The sequence below is a fragment of the Copidosoma floridanum genome, unplaced genomic scaffold (assembly GCF_036245765.1).
Source record: "Copidosoma floridanum isolate Cflo_tuat_1 unplaced genomic scaffold, Cflo_Japanese_pri ptg000016l, whole genome shotgun sequence".
Taxonomy (NCBI): Eukaryota; Metazoa; Arthropoda; class Insecta; order Hymenoptera; family Encyrtidae; genus Copidosoma; species Copidosoma floridanum.
Window position 1 is genome coordinate 13,000,984 of NW_028321893.1, and position 19,029 is coordinate 13,020,012.

General features: G+C 32.4%; 1 protein-coding gene across 1 annotated transcript in view; it reads right to left on the minus strand.

Annotated features, from left to right (window-relative positions):
- Positions 1–19,029, minus strand: part of LOC106639267 (protein IWS1 homolog A) — a 244,301-nt gene that overhangs the window by 160,043 nt on the left and 65,229 nt on the right. The window lies entirely within an intron of this gene.

Here is a 19,029-nt window from a genome sequence, read left to right on the forward strand (position 1 = left end):
GTGGCGCTCTTTCAAACTGTTGCACGGTCCGAATGTAAGGAAGTATTAAATCATCATATCTTTGGTCGTTGTTTCGTACTCTAAAACTGAATATCAATATTCGTTCGGTTGACAAAACACTTTCAAAATTATTGTTCTATGTTGGAGAGGAAAAAATTGAATCACTTCAAGTACTATAAAATGAAAAACAATTAATGTTTGTTGCAATATTTTTGGTAAAGACATTAACTTTTAAATAAATAATGTTACAATTAGTTCTTATAACGAGTATACTTATTTTTTGCATAACACAATTTTAAGTCATGTAAAAGAAGAAATGAAAACATTTTACAGCATGGACCATGCTACTTACAAGGGTGTTGATAAATGTGATAGTGATATTTATATAAATTTTCCAAACAAATGTATAAACAATTTATAAACAATATTCATGAAAGCTTACTTCCTCATGAATTTAAATTAAAAATTGGAACAACTGTTGTGTTGATACAAAATTTAAGTATAAATAATGGAGTATGTAATGGTACAAGATTACAAATTACAAAACTACTCTAATAAAACATTGAAGCAAAAATTATAATTGGAGAAAAAATTGGAATGAAAGTATTTATACTAAAAATAACTTTTAATACAGGAAATTCGTCATCATTGCCTTTCATTTGATACTAAAATAATTTTTCTTAATCCTAGCATTTTCAATCACTATAAATAAATCTCAAGGTCAAAGTTCTGATAATATTGGTTTACATCTAAAAAACCATTGTTTTTGTATGGTCAGTTATACGTCACGTTTTCAGTTTTCAACTAAATGTATAGACATATTTTATCAATTTTTTCTACGATAAAGTTGTGGAATAACTTGGAAAAAGTATAGCAAAACCTTCTTATTTCAAACGTATTAATAATTACAAACTAATACGGTTAAAACAAAATGCAAGGCATTTCAATGGTCGAACATACAGAATCTTAGCATGAGCCATAATAATAATAATATATTAATAATAATGTAAGACTACATTGACTTGTTGCAATATGTGGACGAAATTATAGGCACCATTTGTGTCCATGTAACGTGTTGTCCTGGCACCTACATAATTTTTAATCCTGAAGAGGTTGTCAGCAGGATAGCGACATATTGATTTAACGTAAATGAAAAGTCAATCAACAGTCATGCTCCATAATACCAAGTTTATTTCTTAATATTATTATTATATTAATAATAATAAAAATAGTAATAATAATAATAATAATAATAATAATAATGATGATGATGATGATGATGATGATGATGATGATGATGATGATGATGATGATGATAATAATGATGATGATAATGATGATGATGATGACGACGACGACGACGACGACGACCTTACAGAGGGAATTTGACGCCAGTTGCTGGTGGAAGCTCGGGTGACTGGTGCTGGCCTCACGGATTCTGGGGAAGGCCACAAAGGCATCCAGCTCGAAAGTTAGGAGACAACTTCCGATAACAAACACTCGCAGAAGGGCTTCACATTTTTGCCTAGCCATGGACGAGACAGTCTGATAAACACTGGAAATGGAACGAGTTACGTCAGTGCTGCCAGCTTTTTCAGTAACAATATCGAGATAGATCTGGAATATAACATCAACTTAAAAGACTAGAGCTAACTATATAGTAGACAAAAGAGGATCTTGTTTTTATAGAATTCGAAAAAATTATTAAAGATATGGTGGAAGAAGCAATAACCTTCTATACAAAAACAGCCTATGCTGGTAAAAGAAGGTATGAAAGAGGCATTTAACTTTCTGTAATTGTTTAAGGATAGCCGTAAAAAAACAAGGAAGGAAATGGAAAATCTCCTAAAACAAACTGATGATAATCTGATGAGAAAGACGTACAGATTAGAAGAAAGGAAAAAAAATACACACTCTATTCAATCTAGATTCGTAAAAAGCGTGCTGATAGGCAAATGGAACAGGAATTCAGAAACTTTGAAAGAGACCCCAAATCCCTTTTCTAAAAAAAAGGAAAGACCCAGGAAAATCAAGAGCTTACCCCCAAGATAAGAATCAATGGCAGCGATAGCGGCAAATAGAGATAATGCCAGAAAAAAGAAGGAGAAAATTCTCGTTGAGGTCGCAAAAAGGCAGAGCTTTGCTGAGGTCCTAAAGAAAATGAGGACTGATTCCAAGCCGGAGATCACAGTCACAAGAGTCACTACGACTAAAAAGAGAGATCTTTTTTTCAAAGTTAAAGGATTAAAGGACAGGAGGGGGGTTTGTTAGCAGTATAGCTAAGACCATGGAAGGGCTAGGATTCGTTAAAGCAAATGAGAAAAGGGTAACGCTTAAAATCACGGATCTAGATCCGATTACCAAGACGGCTGACGTCAAACTTGCATTGAGTAGAATCCCTGGTTGTTTGCCACAGATAATAACATTGACGCTGTTAGTAGCGTATAAGAGACAGCAAAATATAAATCTAGTGAACACTGGAGAGACCGATGCCAGAAGTGTTGAAGAAACGAAGAAGTTGTTAATAGACTTTACAAGTTGCCAAGTGAAGAGACGGGTTTAAGTCTTCAGATGCTACTAGTGTCTGGGATATGAACACATAGCCCAAAACTGCAATAAGAAGGACCGGTTAAAGCTATGCTTCTAATGTGGTTGCTGCAATAACCACAAGAAAGATTGCAAGAAGGAGGCTTGATGTTCCGCTTGCGGAACAGAAGGTTCCAAACACGGAGCAGGTAGCAGCAGCTGCCCAGCATTTAGAAAGGCACTAGAAGAGGCCAAAAGTAAGGTGCCTACTACATGCAGATAGATTTTAAGAGGACGGAAGCTAGATTACCATTTCAGACCCAAGCCGCGCTGACTTTCGCAAGCCATCAGCAAGGGGAAGCAACAGAAATCTTTCACAAAACAGCAGACGATCAGACGGAAGAGAGAGAAGGCAATATCACGACGGTGACGACACCCCGATGAAAGGCCACATCAAATGTCAACACTTCGTGGCCCCAGCTCGAAGTATTGATGCGGATTTCGTGCTGGGTGTCCCAGGAGATAGGTCTTGCCAGTTTAGTGGGTATTCAGTCAATATCGCTAAGAACATAGTAGCGAGAAATACGCATTTTTAGTTTGACTGCAAGTTCCACACAGGTGAGGGGTACGTACCTCTATTTATCGTGCATCAAGGCATTTTGGACGACCTCGGATGAAGAAAAAAAAAAATAATAATAATGATGATGTTAATAATAGTTATAATAATGATAATAATAATGATCCGGCAAACAACAACAATAACAACAACAACAACAACAAAAATAATAATAATAATAATAATAACAATAATAATAATAGTCGAATGCAATCGAGAAAAAACAAAGAATCGATTTTATAAGAGGAAAGCAAAGAATGTATCGAAGACGTTCTTGATCATAAAGAGAGGCTAACCAAAAACAAAATTATCAATAAAGCACCAGGTGGACGTAAGACTAAGGCACGAAGAGAAGTACTTGATGTACCTAACGGTAGAGAAACTTAAAACTAAAATAAGGAGCAGGGTGAAGGCAGAAACAGGCAGCAAGAATGAAAAGAAGACTGTAACACTATGACGAAAAAAGTATAAGGAAGTGAAAATGAGCAATGTTACCGAAAAGGGAAGATAAGCGAGCAGCAGAATCAGTAGGGGAAGAGCCACCCAACAAGCATTGATGGTAGAGGCGTCAGAAAGATGGCTGAAAATGCGAATCGTTGAAGCTAAGAGAACAATAACAATAAACAGAGAGACAGCAGATTGTACACAGACAATAAAGACTTAGATAACAACATATTATATACGAACAGAGTGGCTTAAAAACAGAACTAGTGCTGAGGAGCAGCAAATAAAAAACTAATGCTGAGATCGTAAAGTTGGACAATTTTTTTTAAGTAACTAATGCAAATGACAAAAATGACAAGAAAAAAACCATGTTGTCTCCAATTTGAAGCTACAGAAATACAGTTAATTAAGTCAGGAAATGAAGGGAATGGCGCAAGCATCAAACAGCAGATGGCAGCAGTGGTGATGATGTTATAGGCTAAGATCTACGCCCAGAAAGAGCAGAGAAAGGGGCCTGCAAGTCAACAAGCAAAAAACAAGGTTAATATATATGTAGACTAGAAAGAGCTACAAGTAATTACTAAAAATTCAAAAAATTAAGGATAGCTTGCGTAGTGGGGCAAAGGTGAGAAATATTGCCTGCGCAGAGTTAAAAGAAATAAGAAAAGACTAATAAAATTTAGCTTGATGTACGAGAGTTTGCAAGGACAATTAACAGAGGTAAAAAAGCAAAAAAAAAATTAAGGCCATCCCTATTACACTAAGAGTAGACATGAAATTTTTGAAACAAGAGAAACCAATGTATGTTTGACTGAGGATTACTCAGAAAAAAAAGTGAAAAATAACTAGAAGATTACACAAAAAAGCAGGAACAAATAACTTTTTTGATTGTTTTGGTTGTATAAGTTCATTATTCTTTTCACTATACTAAGAAACCCTAACTATTTTATCTTTCCATCAATTTTTCAATGTTAACTTTATGACACCATGAAACTTTCTAAATTTTTTACTGGAATAGTTTACATCTCTATTTTTGATATTTTAATGATAACTATAAATTCGTAACAACGAACCTCAACGATCATTTAATGTACCTTTTTTCTTATAATGTTTAAGTTTTACAATTTTGGCAACCATATTAAATCTATCATTTCAAATTCTATAATTGCGACTAGTTATTAATAATCACTAACTTAAAAAACATTAAAATATAAAATTTCCATCTCAAATGTGTTTTCGACTTCGGATTCGCAATTAGCGATCGTAAAAACACCAAAGAGACAATTTTCAAAGTAAAGTTTTCTTTAAAATGATTTTCTTGTGAATCTTATAATGAAGGGTGGTTTAAGGCTGGAGAAACTACGATTATCTTTTTATTTTTATTGCCAGATAGATGGTAGTGGTAATTTATGTTTTTGAAGATTATAAAAAAATTTACGAACAAGAATTTTTGGAATTGGTTTTGTTGCACTACTTTTTTAAATTTTTAGTTTGAAAATAGTGACCTCAAAAACCGTTTTATGCATATTTTTATTTATAATTTTTTGGCTTGACAATTTTTGACAACTATGTTGGATCCACCATTTCGATTCTATTATTCTGACTTTCTATTTATAACTAACCTGAAATATTTTAAAAGATACAATGACATTGCCAAAAAGTTTTTTATTTTGTTGCAACGTGTGTACTTTATATCACCGATACGATACTATTCACAATGTGAACCCGCCTGTTGCTCCGCCCTCGTGACAATCAATGAAACTGACGAGAGACAGGTAAACGAGCCGAAATAACATGTCTGAGATAGGAGCCGTTGGAGAAAAAGTTGAATCTCTAATGAAAAAACAGCCGAGAACAGCCTTCGCATTGGTGCAGTGTTCCCCAGTGTAAGATTAAAAATGGATCCTACGTACATCGATTTCTAAAGGATAAAAAACAATGCCAGAAGTGGATAGTTGCTTGTAAGTCAGCTCTGACTCAGCCACATACTTGCGAAGTGCATATCATATTCGAGGTTATGCGTTTGCCGATCTTACAAGCAACCATCCACTTCTGGCATTGTTTTTTATCCTTTGGAAATCGATGTACGTAGGATCTTTCTTTAAATTTAAACTGCGGAACACTGCACCAATCCGCAGGCTGTTCTCGGCTGTTATTTCATTAGAGATTCAACTTTTTCTCTAACGGCTCCTATCTCAAAGATGTTATTTCGGTTTGTTTACCTGCCTCTTATCAGTTTCAGTGATTGTCATGAGGACGGCACTACAGGCGGCTTCACATTGCGGATACAGATTGCAGCCATCATACTTGGTCCACTATTTTGATGTACGAAAATCGTCATATGGCATACAGAACCACGGGGAATAGGGTACAAAATGAGCCCAGGTAGGACTCATTTGAGCGCAATAAAAAATAGGCAGTCAGGGAGTACCCGTTAACAAAGAATGCCATACCTTACGCACACAACTACCCACCCACCCACACACACACACACACATGTTATAAAAGTGACAGTGATTGCTAAAAAAATGTCTCTTAATACTTTGAAACTTTTAAATATTTTATTTTTATAGCAAAGTAGTTTTTACTGTTTATCTTAGTTTTTCGTCGCTTTCCATAATGTCTGTCATGTTTTATTTACATGTACTTTGAATGTAAAAACATTCTAAATACAAAATAATACACACACAACGCAAAATGATTTTTTCGTTTTTAAAAATTATTAATAGTTTTAAATTATTTATAAATAAATTAATTGATAATTACATGTTCTGTTTTATTTTTAACAGATTGCTTGATTTAAGAAAAGTCTGATATTCTCTTGCATCACTAGCGTTTTATTTTTAACATCTCCAATTCATGGCACCAATTGATTATATTTAGTGTACGTTGAATTGGTTCAACTGTTGCTTAAGCGTTGGTCGTCTGTGTACAGCCAACAGGATCGCAACTTGCTACAATTTGTAAGCGTCATCAATTGACGGTACCACACCACTAGAATCAGTCTTCGACAGTGCTGGACGCCGTGTGACGCGTATTGTTTTCCCATGTTCTTGCTTTTTTTCGTGCAGCCATAGACCGTTGGTCGATTTAAACTTAATGACTTTATCTGCTTTCGTTATTGTTTCATGTAACATAGTTTTGTCTCATGCTTTTTAATCTACAAATTGCTCAAAATAAAAAAAATGCTACTTAGTGAAACAAAAATGATAACCTAAAATGATAACCTTAAACATCACGCATGTCATGTAAAATTTATTGTAACATTGTTGTTTCATTTTTATACGTTTATGTGTTATTTTTTGTACAACAACAAACGCACGTCAATACCGTATCTTGGTTGTTATTCTAGTAGAAAAACAGTGCAGCATTTTAAATCACGAATTCGTAGTTTTCTGAAAATAAAAAGTTATTATAATTTTACTGTTAATTAAATAATTTTTTTAATTTCTCATAAATTTAGGTTGTGATTTCGCTAAATAATCGTGTGCTTAATTTTACCTTTCAATTTGAAATACGGTCCAAATCGGTTTAAACATTTCCAAATTATCATTTTGTTTGGCGTTATCGTACACCAATCAGTTTACGTCCATATTTCATAATTTACTTCAAAATACCTACAGCTTTAAAAGACTCTAGCAACAACAGCTTTTCAAGTGTTCTAAAATTTTAGCAATCTAAACAGTATTCTAGACATCAATTGTCAGAGGACTATTACGCGCGACGTAACATCACTGCATGTCAGTGTGAGTAATTTTATAGAGGTGCTGTCACTGGTTTTGTTAATCGTTCTAAATTTGTTGCATCTGGAGTAACAGTTTTTTTTAACGTGTATCTACTTACTGTTATCGTTCGTTACCGAAATGGAATGTTTTAAATCTGACATCAAGCAACTAATATTATGTTGGTCATAAAAAATTTTTACGCAATTCGTAAAATTGACAGATAAAAGTTTGCCTTTTTATCAGGCGATAAGAGTATGCTATACTTAGTCATAAAAATAATAAGAGTGTACAGAATCTAAGGCTTTTTTGGCTTCTTTTCTAAAGCAACAAAAATCTTTCATAAAATCTCGTCAATTCCCAAATTTCGAGGCAAAGACAGCCAACGTGATTCTTTCTAGCTTATTGTAATTATTTTAATACTGCATTACTTCTCTTAGTGTTCTATAAGTGTAATTACTTTTATGTTTTTTAAATGTGTAAGCCTCAATATTACAGCTTAATCCAATCATAGCATCATCTTGAGTAAATAAAAATGTTTCTTTTAAACATGGTGTGAATTTAAACTCGATCTTGTTAACATGATAATTAGGTAAAGTTGAAGAACAAGAACATTTACGTGTCTTTAACGGTAACGATGAAACAAAGATCTACTAACAATTAAATTATCACTTCAAGTTTTTAAAGCAGTTTTATGAATACGCAAGAACACTTTAAAACATGATATTATTTATGATTTGATTAACATGCCAAATAATTGTGAAAATTACAAGTACAATACATTATTAAACGTCATTAAGTTGATAAAAATGTATGTTAGAATAATCAAAACTTTTCTTGACAAAAGTAAACTTGTTTATGTCAGAAAAATTAGATTTACATTTAAGAAAATATGAATACATTTATATTTAAAATAAGTTGAGAAATTTGTTATACATAAAAAGTATAGAATAAGAAGTTTTCGATTGATAAAAACAAATTACCACATTGTGTTTTTACACAAATTTTAATTTATAATGGCATTACACTGCATATAAAAAAAATATAATTATTAGGTATTTGTATGATTCTCTAATTGGCTTGATAACGGATAGTACTTTTCGTTCTAAGATTTGTTCTAAACAAAAATTATGTAAATTTTGGATGGAATCATCCTAAACATCACACATAACATAAAATGCAAAGCCAGTCTTCCTTCACATTGTTCATTCTGGACAAGCTAAATGGCTTAAACTAACACGTAAATCTTACTCGCATTGTATTATTAATTGCCTTTAAAAACAGTACGTCTGTTAATGTGTCCACAAAAAAATATTCGTAAGAACTAGGCAAATAGTTTCATTATAAATATTTTCAAATATGTCCGTAGGCGTTTTGGTATACTGCTCGGCATGCCCAATACATGGTATAATATTTACTTTAGCGTAGTATCAGAATCACCACAGTAACGATGAAATTCAAAAATGATAAGAAAACAGGTAAAAAAATATTTATTGCATGTACCTTCTGTGTTGTTACGTTGTATTAATGCGTGCTTTAAAAAACAATGAAACACTATTGTAATACAGTTATTATCAACGAACTACAAAAAACACTAATGAAACCTCCAAATCCGTATAAAATCTAAATATACTATGCACAAAAAAGTAGTTAAAAAGTATTACATATGAAACAGCCTCACAACAATAGAAGAAATTAAAAAATAGTGGGATATTTGGATAAAAATTATTTATTATTTAACGGATGACGTGATGAATCAAAATTTCTTTTTGATTATTGTGAAAAATGAATAAGACATTCAGACTCCACTCAAAAAGTTACTTCAATTAACAGTACAGTACAATTATTTTGGTAGCTACAGAAGTGAAGTTATAAGCAGTTTAGCAAACTTAAACGACTTTTAACGCTCGGAATCAGTTTTACAAAAGGCCACGTGAACAGGAAGACGACGCATAAACTCTACCCCCACTCCACTATTCTACGCTTAACACGCACGACTGCAGCAGTTTCAAGCTTTGGAAGAAATTATCCACATAATATAGCTGCAGTAATTGAATGATTTTTCTTGCTCAGTCAAAAATATACGTATCAAAGTAAAACATCTACAAGTTTTAGTGGTGTATGTTAATAATCAAAGCCACAGAGATTTAACAAAAAAAATAAATATCTTTGCTTCTAGCGTAGACCAACTTTTTTTAACTTGCGAAAAAATTCCAGCCACACAAATATCAACGCTGCATTGAATTATATAAAAAATTGACAAGGATATAGCCTGTAATTATGCTTGATAAATGTACCTAATTTTCAATAATAATTTTTAGCCACTTAATGTCATAATTTTAGTTTGAAACAAATGAGTTGAAACTTTAAAAGCCGATTAAAGAACAGCAAATAAAATATTCTAAACTGATCAAAAATTTTGCTGTTAACACAGAAAACTTATAATACGCGAAAAATGTGATAAAAAAATAGTTCTTTCACTTCTACGTTCAATGTTAATACTACTATAAAATTCCAAGTAACTTCATCAATAAAAATCATCATTACATGATACAACATTTTTTGATCGTATGTAAAACAATAATAATGTAATAAACCTTTTCATGGATCAGAAAATATTAACAGTAATTGTTTTTTTTTTTTTTTAATGATCAGAGAATATATTTTTATCTCTAAAGTCACCATATAAACCTTTAAAACTCTACCACTTTATTTATCTAAGTAGAAAATTGAAGCACCTTTTTTCTTTGTGTAATAGCGGTGCAGAAAAACCAAGGAATTAGGGTCCAACACGCAGTTGTTGAAGTCGAGGCGGGTTCGTTACCCAGTGCAAAATGAAGTGATTTCAATCGTGGTTTAATTAGTGAGAAAAAGTAAAAAGAACTTATATTTTCGTTGTATAATCTTAGAATCCCTGCAATTTATACAGCAATTGTTAAAGATTATTACTTTATCGCAGAAACTTTTTAATAAGCACACAGGATTAAATCTTTATACCTCCTTAACTTGAATTATCAGTCATCGGTTAAACAAATATATTTAAATAACTAACTAAATTAAATTATTTCATCAATTGGATTTGTAATTAATCTAAAATCTCAAATATTTCCAAGGAACTCGCAATCACCTGAAAAAAGGTTACTTCAAAACAAGCGCATACCAAATTTAAATGATACGTAATATTTATTAGAGAAATAACAATATGTTTAAATAAGGAAATCGCTTTTCGATCGATACGAAACACAAAATATATTTTACGTCACTAATTCTTCGTGAATTATTAAACTTCGAAATTTTTTAAACTTGAATTTTCTAGCCTTTATAAAATAGATGCTCCTGTGGCCGAATACATGGACAGTACAAGGTAAGAACGACTTGTGTTATCTCTTAGTAGATGTCACTTATACACAGGCTATTAAAAAGGTATTGAGCGCCCAATAGAAACCGTGAAAGTATTTACATTACTAATTGTTGGAATCTGAAGATGACTTTGATTTTTAGCTCGTCCACACGACCTGCTTCGATGATCAATAGATCGATCACACGTGATTGTATATTTTTTTTGTCCAGATAACGTCGCTTAACGGGTCCTAGACAAGAAATAGACTGCTTACGTAGTCGTGGATCTTTCTTGACTAGTAACACTCTTGACCAAGTAACACTGATAAACGGGTTCTAGCCGAAAGATGGACTACTTCTCTGGGATCATTCAGGGCTCTTTATATCCTTGTCATTTTTTTTTTTTTTTCAATTTTTGTAAAAGGTTTTCCACTTTTTAAGTGAACGCATTCTAGTGTTCGCTGTGCGTACCTTGTACAAATTACCCGCAGCGTTCAAAAAATTCGAATTTTAATGTGTGAGATAAAGAATTATAAATAAAAAAAATTTACAAAACCAAGCGTGAGGGATCTCGGGACTCCTGACAGAAGCGAAGCTGCCTCATATACGTAGCAGCGAAACATTATCCGACACTAATTGCAGTAATCATGTCTGTAGATGCACACTAACAGATACATGCCAAAGCATACGCACGCGCACGCATACCCAGCCACCCACACTCTCACACACTCACACGTTTCTGGAACAAATATCCATAATTTATTGCAATATGTGAGTCTATATTGTTGGCTGAAAAAAAAAATAATAATAATAAAATTTAAAAAATGTACAGCTGATAGGATATGTACGGAAAGACATCTGTATAGCAGACGTTCAGTAAAGAAAATCTCATAAAGTAGTAAAAAATATTATAAGACAAAAATGTACATAATTATAAAATATTGTACCTATTGTTTCAGAATCATATTCCTGTTTATGAAACTTTTTTTTCAAACATAAATTTAGAATATTTTAAGACAATTAAAGTTTTTTGATATGTATAACACTATTTCACTTTAAAAAAATGATTTTAACGTTTGTTTGTTCATTAGAAATGTATAAATTACTCATGTAAGTTTGGTACCACAATATGGACAGTTCTAGAGATAGATTATGTTTAACTTCGTCCCTATTCGTGGAATTATATTTAAAATTGGTCATTTATCATATGTATAATGAAACTTTTCTTGTTAATTCATTAAGATCAATAAAATATACAACTACTATAATTTGTTCGTTGAATAAGTTGCATAACAAATACATGAATTTTCACGGTTCATGAATAGGGACACATTCTATGAATAGGGACATTTATCTCATGTACAGTGAGGAGCAACCGCTGTACGTTTGTCTGCTCTCGCGTGGTCCAGCAGACCCTGTACGACAACACATAGTATTGAACAGGTACTACGGATACATTTACATGTGATTGTTCGTGCATGAACGCGTTTGACGACGCATCAGGATATTTTACTTAGTATTTTTGCTACGGATTTCTTTCCGTGTAGGTACAGACCAGTAGGAATAAGCAATAGCTACAATATAGCTGTTTCTGCAGGCATATGTATACATGTATGCACATGTCGGCTGAATTATAAATGTAAATGTATAATAAATTTAGTATAGAGGCCAGCTCGGCAAGCTGCTTACCAGCCTGCTGCAGCAGCACTGTACTGTTTATATATAAGAACAATTCACAGTCACTTCAGGTAAAAAAGAGAGACAACGTGACCACGTCCCATAAAAAACTTTGCTAAAAAGAAAAGAATACATATTGAATTAAGTAAATTTATTTAAAATGTATACTCTTTCCAAATCAGTACTCAAATAAATATAATGATTATTATTTACATTTAAGGAATAGGTTTCGATTAACAATAATTTCTATTATCTTAACTTCATTTTGAATTTTAAATTTGTTATCTAATACATTTTGAATGAATATATTGATCGGATTTCACACTTTTAAAAAAGCTAAATATCATTGACATGTAAAAAAACTATTTTTTAAAATATATTCTAACATTATGAAAAACTTTTACTCTGAACCTTATTTATTGTCATAGGAAAATTCAGAAACCAAAAAAATTGTTTTCGGTAAAGTATAATTTAATAGTAGTGGAGTTAAATATCTTGTGTTTAAAGTTATTGTTGCTTCGCCCAGATGCATAAATGCCCCTCCTCTTATCCCTTTGAGAGCGAGCTGGCCTCCGAAATTCTTCGTTATTTTCCTTTTTCCTTCTTCTCTCATGCCCTTTTGTCTTCTATGAGAGTGATCTTTACGGACCTGTCCTAGGTTAGTTTTTAGTCGGTAGGCACACTAGGTGAATCCGACACTACCACCGGATTAGCTGGAGTCTCTATAAACATTTTTCCTTCCCCACTCCATCAAACAAAAAAACAAAAACAAAAAAGTTATTGTTATCATAAAAACGTTTTCTCTCATTTCCTCTCCTGTTATTATTTCTACGTCGATGTTATGATTTAATAGTTTATTGATTCGTTGTCTAGTACCATTACATAAACTATCTGTTTTACAAGAATTTCGTATTAAAAGTTTCAAGTTTAGTTGGTGAAGAGTAACACTTTTATTCAATTTAGAAAATTATAAACTGCTTCAAAATTTTTTAAAAATTAAAAAAAAAGTTAAGAAATTAAAATTAAATCAACAAATATTTACCTGTTTATTTAAAAAGTAATGAATAATTCAAACTTTCAAAAATACTTATTAATACACAGAGAAACAGCTACTAAAAAAAATTGACTTCTAAGTTTTGGAAATATACGTTTATTAAAAAAAAAATAAAAGTTAAATAAACGAGTAATTTATTCAATGATATTATGTATAATTAAACCTTATTGCTTAAGAAGCAGTCAATAAATATAGAAATCTGAGATAAGTTACGAACCACTCTATAACAAGAAAAAAAAAGTGTATCTATAATAGCAATCACTCGTAGTAGAGTGGATAGGGTATTCGGCTAGTGTACAGAAAATGACTGGTTAAATTAATTAGGAAAGTTTTATTTTTATACATACATAATTTTTTTTTTAGGAGAAATAGGTGTGAACTGCGGAATTAAAACTAAAAAATTTCTTTTCATCGCATTTGCGCTTTGTTGGTGTGATAAAGTGCTGTATAGTCAGCAAAATAAAGTGAAAAATTCACGTCCATAACACATTTCTTGAAGGTCCACAGTCCAAAAATTGTCGTTTTAAAAAATTTTAATTCTAATTTTACATGTGCTAGTTTATTCAATTAACAGAAACACTTTTTTTTTTAGTTAGAAAAGTGGGGAGTTGGCAAGCAAAGCACGCAGAAATTAAGCCCCTTGGTGTATATATATACACTTTAATAAGGTAAAATTTTATTTGATTAAATGAAAAAGTAGACTTATTATGTACTGTCGATCTTCACTTTATTCGTTAAAAACGTGTTACAGCTATTTCAGTATCACAGTACCTTCGTCGGACAGATGTACATCAAGACTTAATAATATACAGCGTTCTATCAAGAACATACACGCTGCGCCGTGATCGACAATGAGATAACAGGGGCTATACACATACATGACGAGTATTATTGACTATATACGAAATGTATGCATTTGTGTGTTTACGTATGAATGTGTGAATGTATGTACAATAACACAGTACAATTTTGTTTTTTTATAAAACTAAAACATAAAATATGATTAAAAGTTACCTCATTATGCGATAAAACAATATTTTAATAACAATTCCATTGCTTCTATGTATTTATTTATTTTTTGAATAAACTGTGCAATAGTATTGCAAAAGTATAAGAATTAAACTTCTTTATTTAACTCAAAATATTCAACATCAAAAGTTTTTTTTTTCAACAATATTTTTTACTTCCAAATTATTATCTCGTTCCATTTAAATATTAATTTCATTTGCATTTTTGCATCTTGATAATATGACGTTTAATTGACCATTCGAAAACAGTGACTTTCTCAAATACAATTTAATATTATTCAAACTCTGACCTTGAGATTTATCTATAGTGGTGGAAAACGCTCGGACTACATTAAACTATTTGTTGTATAAAATAAACGGTAATAACGATGAATGAGAACATGTTCTGTCGATTAACTGGATATTAATATTATGTTTGAGAATACAAAAAAATGTTTGAAAATATAATAATTAATTACTTTTTGTACAATCATGCTTCTACTACTATTTTTGAAACTGGAAGAATCCATCTAAAATCCCCTACAAATCAATAAATTTATCACCAAAAAGGACATTTGTATCACATAAATCAAATTTTTATTTTTTTTTATCACATATAATTTAAAAAAATCGTGATTTGATGGTCAATTTATTATTTATTGAATTTAACATTTGAGTACAAAAAACAATTTTTTTTATGGTACTGTTTTTTTTAAGACAATTTAACTTTAAAATGCAAAATGAAAAAATAACATATTTAGTCATTCAGATGGGGCTTACTAAATTTTCTCCTATAGTTTCCCACAGATTAAAGATCCCTCACAGCCTCCCACAGCCCCTAGTATACGAAGGAAGATTCGCTTATTTTCTCCCTTAGTTTAGTAGATTCATTTTGCCGTTGAGACCCTTTACAGCCCCGATCAAATTTTATCACCCTCTAAAGCTCCCCTTCAAGGATAGTCCAGTATGTAAATTAGTTTTTACACTATTTTCAATTATAAGGCTTATAGTGTGATAACTTTTTATGAATTATTATAATCTTAAAATATTTATAACTTTTAAACCGCCTATAAGGCAAATAAATCAAGTTTTTAGTGATAAATAACGTTCATAAGACTTATTTTTAATAAATACTCAGAGTTTTTTAACTATGTAAATTAATTTTGAAATTAGTTTTTACACTATTCATACTTATTAAGTATTTAGTGCGTTGACATTTTTAAACTTATTGTTTTTATATAAATATGTAGAAATTAATTAAAATGTGTCTTATGATACACGTTATAACTATATAATATTCAAATTTTTAGATTTTAATAAAATGATAATAATAAACCTGGTAGTTGTTGCGGTTAGCACTACAAGCTACGTAAACGTTTGACTTTTCTGTACTCGAATCGTGATAAAACACAAAAGATTTATGCTTTGATAATTTTTTGTTGTTAATAAAATTCGTTTCACCAATAATAATAAATATTTTTTATCCATGTTTTAATTAAAAATGTTTTATTACACAACACTGTCCATTTTATTGTTATTATCACCTTAAATTTATAAAAATATACGATTTTTAGTTTTGCATCGTGACAACACTACGTACAATTGTCGGTGGGCCAATAAAGGGTTTTTAAATACAAACCGTCACTGTCAAAACTTTGTCCTTGAGATTTATTATTTATCATGGCAACTACTAAAACAAAGGTGAATTGGTTTTTGTATAGTATAAAAAGTAACGATAAAGAATCACCTGTATTTCAAGTTATTTTTGGTACAAAAACTTTATTTCTAAAGTTTTCTCCAGTTATTATTTCTGCTTTAATATTGTAGTTTAACAATTTTATAACTTGTCATCGTGTACCGTTGCACAAACCATCGCATACACTAAAATTTCTTTCCAAATAACTATTGCTCCAAATTACAAATTAAGTTTATGGGGTAAGAAGCCTTTCTAAATACGATTGAAAAATTTCATTTGAAAATTTATTTAACTACTACCGTCAGATTTATCAACACCCTCGTAAGTTGTATTATCCATGCTGTAGAAATTTAATATTCCCGTTTAGTATATTTAAAATTTAATTATTAAAAAAATAGCTGTATTCATTGTTAAAAGTTAGTGTGACTTTAGTATTCGAACACTTATTACGCTCATCAAATACTTTTAAACATATATCATCAGTTTTTCAATATCTGGAACTGTTTAATGTTTCGGTTTTTATAACACAGAGAATTTTATAAAAAATCTCCTTTTACAACCATTAATTATTTTCCAAAATGTATTTTTGTAGTACAAAAATTACGCAACATCTTGCCTACTATTTTTAAAGCTTTTTTAAATTTATGGAAGCTTTATCTTAAATTATTAAGTAAACTAACTTTTTGTAATTTTTTCAAATTGTATTTTTAAAAATACACTCTCTATATTGTCAAAGTCTACAGGTAAACGAAAGGTTCTACGACTGGTCATTATTTATGTAAGCAATGCCGATTTGATACCAGTCCAAGCTATTGATGAAATTCTTTTAACTCGAGAAATAGAGTAATTAATCAATGTTTTGTACAAGAAATTTTTTTCCGAGTCTCCAGGACCCTCAATAACAAAAATTTAATTTATTTGTTCACATGTAATTTAAAAATTTTTTTCTTCATTATCATTTAACTATAGACACCTGAAATCAAAATGTGTTTACTTAATGCAGTTTCTTCAGTCTTATTATTTGGAGTTAAGTTAGTTTTGGTTGAAACTAATAAACTGAACGATAGGCATGATTTATCTGCCAATTCAAGGATTTAATTTATGTGTAGAAGAGCACTGTTTTCTTTATTATCAGCAAAGTCGTCTCTAAAATATATTTTACATTTTTTCTGTGTGTCATCGCCTCATTTTCTAAAATTAAAAAACACCAAAAAACTGTGTTACCATCCGGGGCATTATTTTATTAATTATTGTATATTAAAATAATCATTTTTCTTAAATTAGATCGTTTCGACATAAATTTGAATTTTGAAATTTCGCGCGCAGCTCCGACTTCATACTTAGTATTTGATAGTACTAACTATCGCTCGCCAGGTGGCGACCACTGGTCTTTAGCGAAAATCGCAAATAAGAAAGCGACGTAAAGTATATAAGACGGACTCTGCGACGACTGATTGTATCGATCCGAGATATGCAAATACGTGTAATGAATACCTCCTAAGCCACTCAATTAATTAAGTACATATACAATAAACATCACTGTACTAATATAAGACACTTTTCTATACCTTCTTTTTACTCGAACCTTAAAAAAAAAAAAAAAAAAAAAAAAAAAACTAGACACCCACTAAGTCAATCTGGCGACCAACTCGTCGAGGCCTCTACGAATTATCGCTCAATAGCCGCACCTCTCCGATGAGTAGGATTCCAATGAATCAAACGGAGCCACAACGTCAACGACATCGGAAGCAGTGCCACCATCGTTGTTCGGCTTAAAGGGACGGCTCGAGTCACTCGAGAGTGACTCTGATCTCTTCCAACTACACTTCCCAATCATAGTCGTTCAACCCCAACGGCCATTTTTAACAATTTGGCGCTCGACGTGGGGCCATCTCGTAAGAACACTCAGCTGCTGCTGGGGGGTACCCGCGAGCAGTATGCCCACGAGTCACCGAGTCCAACAGCGCCGCCGACTGATAAACGCCTAACTCGCCATCAAGCAAAACTCCTTCTAGGTGAGAAGAAACACCTAGTGGCGCTCGAAAAGAAAAAAACAAAGAAGCAAAAAACACACTATACAATGCCTGCCACAGACACTACCGGCCTCGAGGAGCTACTAGCTAAACTTCTGCAAAGGGATCAGTAGCAGTTACCCGAGCTACCTACATATGGAGCTGGCAACCATGAAGACTCGGAGATCTTTCTGGCCCAATGTGAACTCTATTTAAAGGCTCATTACACCCTGGATACCCAACAGACTTTGGTAGCAACAAAGGGGCTTCGTGGCGACGCCGAAAAATGGTGGCATGTTCATAAATATCTGTTTTTCACCTTCAAACAATTTGGGGAGCTTCTTCGGGCACGCTTCGACAGTCCGGCGATCCAGGGAAAACTACATTCCGAGCTATATTCCAAACATCAAACCGAGAAGGAACCAGTAGCAGCATTTCTGCAGGAGAAGTACCTTTTGTTTAAAAGAATCAGCCCTGCAGCCAAGGAACAAGTGATAATCACCACGGTCGTCGAGCTCATTCGTCCATCTATTCGTCAGTTTCTCAGAAGCCACACATTCAAGACTTACGGGGATCTTCTCACTATGGCAGTCCAGTTGAAAAAAGACAAAGAAGACCTCACGAAGACACGGGGCAAGAAGTCTGGTACAGACGCCAAGCAAGCCCCAGTGACTACCTCTACTGAAGCTAACCAAAACCCTTGGCCACCCAAATGCCACTTCTGTCCCGATTACCACCTCCACAAGGATTGTCCCATTTGAATTGCTCGAGCCTCAACTATCCCGGGAAACGAAACTGTCACCAGTCAGGGGAGCCGGCAACAGGCGCTCCGGATGGACGCCGGCAATAAATGTCACCAGCATGCCCCGCCAACCACTACAAAAAATTATGGTTGGACTGGGTCAGCGAGAAATAGCTGCTCTGATCGACCAAGCA